At 40.3% G+C, this 11,495-nt stretch overlaps 1 pseudogene; it reads right to left on the reverse strand.

Moving 5' to 3' along the window:
• Positions 1-6,342: 6,342 nt before the first annotated feature.
• LOC132540805 (obg-like ATPase 1) lies at positions 6,343-7,920 on the reverse strand (annotated as a pseudogene).
• Positions 7,921-11,495: the final 3,575 nt, after the last annotated feature.

The following is an 11,495-nucleotide window of genomic DNA, read 5'->3' on the forward strand; positions in this document are numbered from 1 at the left end:
TTTGTATTTATGAGCTGGAGAGGAAAGACAGAGACAGAGAGAGGCTATAGCCCCACTCCACCATCCTTGGAATTCTTTTGGTGCTCTCCTGGTGTTCTCATGTGATGCCAGGGACTAAAGCCAGGGCCTCACACACGTGGGGGATATGCACTCTTCCTGTTGAGTCACTTCCCAGGTTCTGGTGGAGTCCTGTGATGCAGATCACTTCTAATATTTGTGGGGGCCAGTACAAGGGTGCAAACAGAGTCCCACTCACATTGATCTGATTTTTTAAAAGGCATAGAGCAAGCTGGCAAACAAATAAAAAACTATATTATCCTGAAAAAGAAAATGACTGTCTGGCTCTTTACCTGTAAGACAAAGCGCAAACTTTATCCTGTTTCTGGACATGACCAGCTTTGCATAGGTGTCACGTGACTGCACTGACCTGAGCTGTACCATTGGCTTGCTTTTTTTGGTCTTCCCAGCTTCCCACTCCACATTCCTCTCTTCCCGTTGGAAATTTTCCTGGCCATAACACATCTGCAGCTCGGGGAGGATCAAGTTCTTAACACACCTGGTGGGGCAGCCTCTGGTAATGGAGAATGGCAGATGAAGGACTAGTACCTCTTCCGGTAATTCTGTATCCCATTCTATATTCCTTCTTAGAAGGTTCTGGTAGGATTAAGCTCCAGTTGCTCAAACTAGTGACTACCTTGGTAAGTTTTCCCTCTGAGTCTGTTTCCTCATTCTTGCGTCCTAAAAATTCTTGTCTGAGGCTTTGCTGCTTTTTTTTTTTTTTTTTGGTGGATGGGGGAGGACCCAGGCTAAGGAATTAGTATCAGGATTGATCCTAGAAAGTAGACTTCAGACTGGGGCTCTGGAAATGAACTTTGGCTTCATTTAGTGAAATGAGGAAACGTGAGCACATTCTGAGCAGAGAAATGACCTAGTCTGCTCAGTGTGCTGCTAAAGGATTAATCTAGCTGTTGTACTGAAAACAGACCCACGAAAGGTGGTGGTGGTCTTGGTAAGAGTGGGGAGGGGGTGTGTGAGGAATGGTCACGTGCTGGGAATAACTTGAGTCAACTGGGTTTTCTGATGGATTGAATGGAGTTGCTTGAAATAAATGTGTTTGGTTTGAACAGCGAGAACTATTAATTTGCTATTAACTGATATAGGAAATACTAGGGAAAGAGCAGACCTCGAGAACCTGAGACAAACCATTACTTATTTCTGCCTTTTGATTTGCTATATATTGAGTAACTACTCTATACCAGACACTATGCTTTTGAATTTTGGAATTGAACCAAGTGGATAAAGAAAAATATTGTGTATTTTTTCAAGGGACTTTAAAGCCTAGTAAATTAGATGTTTATAGTTTAGTTTGGTGAGTACAATGATGATTACAGGAAGGAATCTAATATCAGAACAAAGGGAGGGGGAGAATGGAGCAGAGGGAGGAATAAGAAAGAGTTCTTTACTATAAGATTTCCATAATGCGTCTATTACTCCGTCAGCTGCTTTTTCCCACTGAGTTCCATTTTGTCCTTTCTATATCTGTGAGGAAGGTACTGGGAAGGAGTTACTGTTTAATTGATTGAGAAAACATTAGTTACAATTCTGTAAGAAGCATGACCTGAATCTGTTACATGAAGAAAATATCTCAGTGTAAACCTAGTGTCAATATCTGATGTAGATAAGGCAAGACCTTTACAATCTTTTCCTTCTCTCTTCCTTTCTCTCTCTCTTCTCTCTAAATTGAAATCTAAAAAGATAACACCACTCTTGGCTGGCCATGTCAAAGGAAATTAAAAGAATGATGGTAGGATGTTAGTGTCTCCTTCCCATGGGAGAAGACCCAGGTCTACTGACTACTTAAACCCATTTGAAGGAAAAGCGTTTGTTCACATGAGCTTTGAATACATGCAACAACTACAATAACTACACTTTAAATTAATGTTTAGTCCTTTTGCAGAAGAGGGCAATAAGTGGTCTGAAAAGTAGAGAATTTCTCTTTTTCCCATAAATAGAATAACATTTTTTTTAAATAATCAAAAAGTTTGGCAACAGTTTCAAGCTCAGGTAAATGACAGAACCCATACCCAGCCCAGCTCTGTCTGATGCTTTCTGCTATCTAGAAGCAATGTCTGTAGTCTTTGAGAAGAGAACCCTGTTACCACATGGAAGGGAAAAAGTATTGATAGTATAGAGCCTGTACTTTATTTTTAATTTTTATTTATAAAAAGGAAACTGACAAAACCATAGGATAAGAGGAGTACATCTCCACACAATTCCCACCACCAGAACTCCATATCCCATCCCCTCCCCTGATAGCTTTCCTATTCTTTATCCCTCTGGGAGTATGGACACAGGGTCATTGTGAGGTACAGAAAGTGGAAGGTCTGGCTTCTGTAATTTCTTTCCCGCTGAACATGGGCATTGACAGGTCGATCCATACTCCCAGCCTGTCTCTCTCTTTCCCTAATGGGGTGGGGCTCTGGGGAAGCAGGGCTCCAGGACATATTGGTGGAGTCGTTTGCGAGGGAGGTCCAGTTGGCATCATCTTAACATCTGGAACCTGGTGGCTGAAAAAAGAGTTAAAATATAAAGCCAAACATATTGTTGACTAATCATGAACCCAAAGGCTGGAATAGTTCAGATGAAGAGTTGGGGGACAGTCCTCTGTTTTGTAGATAGTTAGTAGTCCTATTAAAGTTATATTCCAAAGGGCCCATGACTATACTAGTTTTTTCCTGAGCCTGACCTCTGATATGCAGGTGGACCCAAGTTATTGTCTGGGGAGATGATGTCATGGCTGGAAAAAGGGCTAGAAAGCTGGATCAGGGAAGAGAGTAGCTCCAAAATATGGGAAAATTATGTAAATATTGTTGACTGTAAACCCCATCTATTTGATGTGATCTGGGGCCCATATTCAGCTTAGGAGCCTATGTGACCTCTGCATCCCTGTAGATCTGAGCTCACATTCTGTGGTCACAAGTAGGAATGTTCCAAGCTGCCCCAACATCAGTTACATACTATAGAAATGATCCTTGAAAGTATAGTCTCCCCCAATATCAAAACCCATCTTCCTCAGGTGGTAGATAGAGTATGTTATCCAGCCTCCCTTGGAGGATGAAATATTCTCTATGGTTGTTGATACACATTGTGGGCAAGGTCCTATGGGATCCCACAAAGGGGTCTGTTGTGTTGTTCCTGGTGGAGATGGCCAGTGACAATGAAGAGAGAGATTTATTCGTGGTCTAGGCCCATCATGTCTGTGTAGGAATCTCAGGACTCCCTGATTAGGGCTCTGATAGTGACTGAAGAGTCATCGTTAAAGTATGCCAGCCTCTTGCCCTTATTCAGCTTTTGCAGTCCTTACTTTGACAAGGTTAACTTTGGAGTAAGTGTAATAGGAAGTAGGTGAGGAGGGTATCAAGTTCTAAGTCAAAACTATTTCATTATGAACTTTACAGTGTCTTTTTAGGTCTTTCTACTTGCTTGCTGCATATACTGACTCCCTGCAGACTATTGTGCACTTTTGCTTTCAGGTATATATTTTGCCCTAATTTATGGATACATGTGAACATATGCCCTATCTCATAGGACCTGGTATATATCTAGGTTTTGGGGCTTTGTTAAGAAGTGCACCACCCGAAATGGAATTAGAGAATGCTATGAAAGGCAAGGTCTCACTGGAGTAATGAGGCTGTAGGTTTGACATTCCATGCCTGATGTCTCTGGACACAGTCTGAAGTGAAGCATGCTGAGGTGGTACTCATTGCATTGATAAGGTTGGGATCAGTGGATGCAATATTGTTTGGTATGAATTGAGAGAAGCATTCGGGAACGTGAGCCGCACCCTAGAGGTTCCTAGACAGGAGGAAATATGGGCTTTATAGAGGAAGCGGGAAGTTCCTGCTATCTTAGGGTTTACGAAGACAATAGATAGTTATTGCTATAAGAGGCCCAGAGGGCAAAAGTGTTTTCAAGGGAGCAACAAGTGCCAAAACAAATGAAATTTCATGCTGTGAAAATGTTGGACATGTCAGATTTCAACTCCTGAGAAGAATTTGGGTCAGAAAACCAAACTGAGATTTGCTGAGTTACCCAGATTTCTGAACTTACTAAAATGTCTCCCATGTGATTTTCTCTGGGTTTAACCAGACATGCACCTGAGTTTTACATACCTTTTAGTAAATACATTTTTATAATTATAAATACAATCCTCTTGTATATAAAAGCATTTATGAAAGCAATGTAGAATGTTATATACTCTTTGTAACAAAACAATAAAATATCAACATTTACAGAGAAGAATTTAAAAAGTACTCATAATGCCAGAACTTTTAAAAAAAATTGTCAAATGTCTTATTTTAATTTTATTATTAGTGATTCAACATTGATTTACAAAATTGCAAGATAACTGGGGTACAACTGCACACCATTCCCACCACCAGAGTTCTGGATCCCCACTCTCTCCGTTGGAAGCTACAGCATTTCTCCCACGTTTACAGACATGGGTTGACTATTATTTCTACAACTATATATATATATATATATATATATGTATTTGGCTCCTTTTCTTTGGGGTGTCCCTATCTTTTCTTCATTTCCAAGTCACACATACACTTATTACTACATCCAAATATCCCTCTTTTTTTCCTCCTTTCTCTCTAGTTCCTGATGGAGTTGGAGTTCAGAGCCCTGTGGTTATCTTCCCCTTATAATTTCTTCCTTACTGGGTGTATGGATCAAAATTGGTTTTGGGGAGCAGAAGGTAGGAGCTCTGGATTCTGTAATTGCTTCTCCACTTGACATGGGCATTGCCAGGTGGATCCACACCCCCCACCTGTTTCTATCTTTCCCTAGTGGGGCAGAGCTCTGAAATGGTAAGGTTCTAAGACACATTTGGTGAGGTTGTCTGCCCAGGGAAATCAGGATTACTGTAAACATATATTATCTGTTAATGCAAAAAGGAGCAAGCCACATGTCCTCACTGACAAATGTGTCAGGCTTGGCATGCATGATGGAGGTTACTGAGAGTGATGTGGTTCCTGGAAGCTTCTACAATTTGAAGTGTGTGTGTGTTTGTGTGTAAGGTCCTTAATCACATGAAAAAAAAAAAAAGCTGTTCACATTCAGTGAGTATGCGTTTCACTGGAGGCACACAGTGTTTCAATTTCAAAACAAATAAAAATAATTCTGCAGGAGTCCCAGCGGTAGCACAGCGGGTTAAACACACATGACAAAAAGTGCAAGGACTGAGGATCCCAGTTCAAGCCCCCAGCTCTCCACCTGCAGGGGAGTCCCTTCACAGGTGGTGAAGCAACTCTGCAGGTGTCTATCTTTCTCTCCCCCTCTCTGTCTTCCCCTCCTCTCTCCATTTCTCTCTGTCCTATCCAACAACAATGATATCAATAGCAACAACAACAATAACTACAACAATAAAAAAACAAGGGCAACAAAAGGGAATAAATAAATAAATAAATATTTAAAAAAATAATTCTGCATGTAGAACATCCCCCTCCCCTCCATTTTGTTTGTCCCTTCAGTGTTTACAATCAAATGCCATATACATACAGCTAGAGAGAGATAGGTAGCTAGGGAACTAGATATAGATAGATCACATCTATAACCCAGGGGGAACTACTGCAGTTCTCACTGGAGATGGAGTCATAGAATTCTAGTAGTGGGAGCCGGGCTGTAGCGCAGTGGGCTAAGCGCAGGTGGCGCAAAGCACAAGGACCGGCATAAGGATCCCGGTTCGAGCCCTGACTCCCCACCTGCAGGGGAGTCACTTCACAGGCGGTGAAGCAGGTCTGCAGGTGTCTATCTTTCTCTCCTCATCTCTGTCTTCCCCTCCCTCTCTCCATTTCTCTCTGTCCTATCCAACAACGACAACAACAATAATAACTACAACAATAAAACAAGGGCAACAAAAGGGAATAAATAAATAAAATAAAATATAAAAAAAGAACTCTAGTAGTGAAAACAGTGTGAAATTATACTCCTGTTATATTATGATTTTATACATCAACATTGAATCACTAAGGATAAAAAAAATCAAAGGGGTCAAGTGGTGGCACACCTGGTTGAGTATACATGTTACAATGTGCAATGACCCAAGTTCAATACCCCCCAACACACACACCTGTAGGGGGAAAGCTTTGCAAGTGATGAAGCAGGTCTGCAGGTGTCTCTCTGTATCTGTCCCTCTCTATCTCCCCCTTCCCTCTCAATTTATGTCTGTCTCTATCTGATAAATAAAGATAATAAAATTAATTTAAAAATAAATGAATAAACCAGATGCCTTTGAAAGTTATACTTTTTTTTAAAAATCAGAGCAATAACTAAAATTTATTTCTTTGGTTGCTGAGGTGTGTTAAATTTGAAGAAGATAACATTCCCATCTTCAGCACTATCATTTCTGCCTTGTTGTCTGTACTTTCCGGCAACCTTGACTGCATTTTCAGAACCTTCTTCTGCTGGTACTCACATGGGTGGCATCTCAGCAGAGGTAAGCCTTATTACAGGTCTCTCATGTTAACTCTAGTGGCTAACAACAGGAAAAGACCAGGAGACCATTTTAATCACAAATGATTTATTTCTTGAACAGAAGGCAGGGTTTAAATAACAGAAGGGAAAAAAAGGACATTTAAAAAAATTTTTTATTTTATTTATTTATTCCCTTTTGTTGCCCTTATTGTTGTTGTTGGATAGGACAGAGAGAATTGGAGAGAGGAGGGGAAGACAGAGAGGAGGAGAGAAAGATAGACACCTGCAGACCTGCTTCACCGCCTGTGAAGCGACTCCCCTGCAGGTGGGGAGCCGGGGGCTCGAACCGGGATCCTTATGCCGGTCCTTGTGCTTTGCGCCACCTGCGCTTAACCTGCTGCGCTACAGCCCGACTCCCAAAAGGACATTTTCTACATGTGGTGGTAAGGGTGGGCTTTGGAAAGTCAGAAACCCCATGGTGAAGGTTCTAGTGGTAGAGGGGAGAGTTCCAGAATGATTAATGGCAATTGAGTAAGAGAGTCAATTAGCTGAAGGTATTTAGAAGGACATGTTAATGATCTCAACATGGGAGAAGTAGACAGAGAGGAGCCTTGAAGGAAGATAGAGGAGTTAGATCAAAGTGGAGGAGGGGTTTAAGGAAATAGGAAGGAAGAGCCTTTTGGTTAAGACAGAATGATGATAGGTGGAGTATGTGTGATCACAGCAGATGAACTATAGTGAACTTTAAGCAGGCAAACCATTTGGTTTATAACAAGGAAATGAGTTAAGTGTTAGGGGGTGTGGGTTCCTGTGATTCTTGGGAGACTGACAAGGGGAAACTGAGTCAGGAAAGCTTTTCCCTCCATGCTCAACCCCTGAAAGGGAGAGACTGACAGGTGGGATATCTTTTCAGATCTCCATCTTTATGATGGGAGATCCCCTATGCTCTTACCACGCTTTCACAATTAACCCCACATTCCTCTTTAAAATCCTATTCTGTTACTTCAGTGAATTATTTTTCAATGTCTATGTGAATCTTCCGTGCAGCTTGAGGAGTCGTCCCCTGTTTCCTGGAGGACCGTGCACACACATCCTCTATGAAATAGTGTTGTAGCTGGAGGACTGCAAACCCAGCCTCAGAGAACTCTGGCACAGCACTTTGTCTCAGATTCATTTCCAGATGCTTCTGTCTCTCTCTTCAGCACTGTACTCTTGCAACTTGAATTCCAAGGCCCCACTAAAAGGAATGACCTAGGCACCTGGGTCATACATGTCTACCCACTCTTTTGTTTTTATCTGACATTTGTTTTTCTTTCTAATAAGATATTTTTCAGAAAGATTAATCAAGTATACCATTGGTTTTGAAGTCAGAGATAAGTGTTTATTCAATACTTCAGTCTCTGTCACTCTAATCATGAGAGAAATGATACTTTCGCCCATATTTCTAAACTATATCTATATTTGCAAATGTAATGTGATGTCTTTTCTCCCTTCCTAGGATATTCTGAGTTACAGAAAGGCTACTGATGGAGCTCCAGTGGTGCAATCGGTTAGTCTGTTATACTTATACACAAAGGTTACTGAAAGTTCTTAGACAGTGAAACTCCAGGAAAAGAACAAATCTGATTCACCCTGAGAGCCTCCTGTATCAGAAGACTTGGAGTGGCCTTACCAAGTGCCATGAGAGTCTAGAATGAAGATTATGAACCTGTAGAGAAGTTGAAGAACACTGAGTGTAGAGAAGAGATGCCTACTCTGTTTAGTTCAAAATACAGGGCTTGGAACCCACACTGAGGCTTAATCAGTCTTCAGACCTCCATGTGTGATCTTAGTATACCAAGCAGGAGTTAGCAAACTTTTTCTGCAAAGATCCAGACAACAAAGTCAAGGCTTTCTGGGCAATACTGTCTCTGAGGCCACTACTCACCTCTGACATTACAGTGCAAAAACTGCCATAGTTGGAGGCTGTTCCTCACTGCATGGAAGGAAACTTTGGCATTCTTATGTCCCTCCCTCCACCCACATTCGTTCCTTCCCTACATAACAAAAAAAAAAAAGCTATATAATAACCCACTGGGTTAGAAATACTGAAGGGAATCATTAGAGACTATAACAAGGGAAGAAAGTGGCTTTTTTAAAAAAAAAATTTATTTATTATTGGATCAAGACCGAATTTGGGAGAGAATGGAGAGATAGAGTCAGAGAGACACCTGAAGCTGTGCTTCACCACTCATGAAGCTTTCCCCCTGCATGTGAGGACGCAGGGCTTGAACCTGAACCTTGCGCATTGTAATGTGAGCTATTAAGCAGGTGCGCCACCACCTGGCCCTAGATGCTCCTCTAAAGCATAATTTACTGGATTGAGCAATGGTACGCTGAGAAAAGAGGAGCTTATATATAGCTAAAGAGCTTCAGCTATGAATAAGCTCCACAGTATGGGTGTCCCCTATAGTGTGCCCCCAAATGAATCAATACTATCCACTTGGAAAAGTATAATTGTACAGCAAACAAAATGAGAATAGGTGATACCATGACTCAGAGTGACTGAAAACATCCACTTCACTTAATCACAGTAAATAATCTGAGTTTGTCTTTTCATTTTACCTCAGTAAACCCAGCAGACACAATCATCATATTCACCAGGGGATCATTCATATTTATAAACATTTTCTGTTTCTGGACATTAAGGTTATCCCCAATGTTTTGGTATTATAAACAGAGCTATAATTAGCACTGTTGTATATCATCCTCTAGTACACATCCGATATATCTTTTCAGACATTCTATGTGACTGTATTTTCAGTAATAATTTATCATAACCATAGATTTTTAAAATTAAAAAAATTTTATTGGGGATTAATATTTTACATCTGACAGTAAATACAATAATTTGTACATGCATAACATTTCTCAGTTTTCCACATAATAATACAACCCCCACTAGGTCCTCTGTCATCCTTTTTGGACCTGTATTCTCCCCCCACCCTAACCCCAGAGTCTTTTACTTTGATGCAGTACACCAATTCCAGTTCAGGTTCTACTTGTATTTTCTCTTCTGATACTGTTTTTCAACTTCTGCCTGTGAGATCATCCCATATTAATCCTTCTGTTTCTGACTTATTTCACTTAACATGATTTCTTCAAGCTCCATCCAAGATTGGCTGAAAATGGCGAAGTCACCATTTTTAATAGCTGAGTAGTATTCCATTGTGTATATAGTCCACAACTTGCTCAGCCACTCACCTGTCCTTGGATATTTGGGTTGCTTCCAGGTTTTGGCTATTAAAATTGTGCTGCTAAGAACATAGGTATACACAGATCTTTTTGGATGGGTGTATTGGGTTCCTTAGGATATATTCCCAGGAGAGGAATTGCAGGATCATAGGGTATGTCCATTTCTAGCCTTCTGAGAGTTCTCCAGACTGCTCTCCACAAGGGTTGGACCAATTGACATTCCTACCAGCAGTGCAGGAGGGCTCCTTTGACCCCACAACCTCTCTAGCATTTGTTGCTGCTACCTTTTCTGATGTATGACATTCTCACAGGAGTAAAGTGGCATCTCATTGTTGTCTTTATTTGCATTTCTTTGACAATCAAAGACTTGGAGCATTTTTTCATGTGTTTCTCAGTCTTTTGGATCTCTTCTGTGGTGAATAGTCTGTCCATGTCCTCTCCCCATTTTTGGATGGGGTCATTTAATTCCTTGTTGTTGAGTTTGGCAAGTTCTTTATATATTTTGGTTATTAAACTCTTGTCTGATATATTGCATGTAAAGATCTTCTTCCACTCTGTGAGGGATCTCTTTGTTTGAGTAGTGGTTTCTTCTGCTGTGCAGAAGCTTTGTAATTTGATGTAGTCCCATAGGTTTATACTTGCCTTAGTCTTCTTTGTAATTGGATTTGTTTCATTGAAGATGTCTTTATAATTTAGATGGAAAAGAGTTCTGCCAGTATTTTCCTCTAGGTATCTGATAGTTTCTGGCCTAACATCCAAGTTCTTGATCCACTTGAAATTTACTTTTATGTTTGGTGAAATATAGTGTTTCAGTTTCATTCGTCTACATGTTTCAACCCATTTTTTCCAACACCATTTGTTGAAGAGAGTCTGCTTTCCTCACTTAATAGTCTGGGCACCTTTTCAAAGATTAGATGTCCATAGGTGAGGGGGCTTACTTCTGGGCTCTCAATTCTATTACACTGGTCAGTGTGTCTATTCATGTTCCATTACCAAGCAGTTTTGATGACAAAGGCTCTATAATACAATTTGAGATCTGGGAGTGTGATGCCTCCAGTTCTGTTCTTTCTTCTCAAGATTGTTTGAGCAATTCTAGGTCTATTCTGGTTCCAGAAAAACATTTGTAACATTTGTTCTATTCTCCTAAAAAATGTGGTTGGGATCTTGATGGGGATAGCATTAAATTTGTATATGGCTCTGGGTAGTATATTTATTTTGATGATGTTAACTCTTCCAACCAATGAACATGGAATATCTTTCCACTTCTTTGTGTCTTTCAATTTCCTTGAGTAGTGACTCATAATTTTCAGTATACAAGTCTTCTACTTGTTTGGTTAGGTTTATTACTAGATATTTTATTGTTTTTGTTGCTATAGTGAAAGGAATTGATTTCTGGATTTCAACTTCTTCTAACTTAGTGTTTGCATAGAGGAATGCCACTGACTTTTGAATATTAATTTTGTAGCCTGACACCTTACTGTATTTCCTGATGATTTCCAAAAGCTTCTTGCTGGATTCTTTAGCTTTTTCTATGTATACTATCATGTCTTTTGCAAATAGGGAGAGTTTGACTTCTTTTCCAATCTGTATCCCTTTAATTCCTTGCTCCTGCCTGATTGCTATAGCAAGAACTTCCAACACTATGTTGAATAGTAATGGTGATAGTGAGCATCCCTGTCTAGTACTTGATGTGAGGGGAAATGCTTCCAGTTTTTCACCATTGAGTATGATGTTGGCTGTAGGTTTGCTATATATAGACTCTATTATCTGAGTAATTTTCC

The sequence above is a fragment of the Erinaceus europaeus genome, chromosome 10, assembly GCF_950295315.1.
Source record: "Erinaceus europaeus chromosome 10, mEriEur2.1, whole genome shotgun sequence".
Lineage (NCBI taxonomy): Eukaryota > Metazoa > Chordata > Mammalia > Eulipotyphla > Erinaceidae > Erinaceus > Erinaceus europaeus.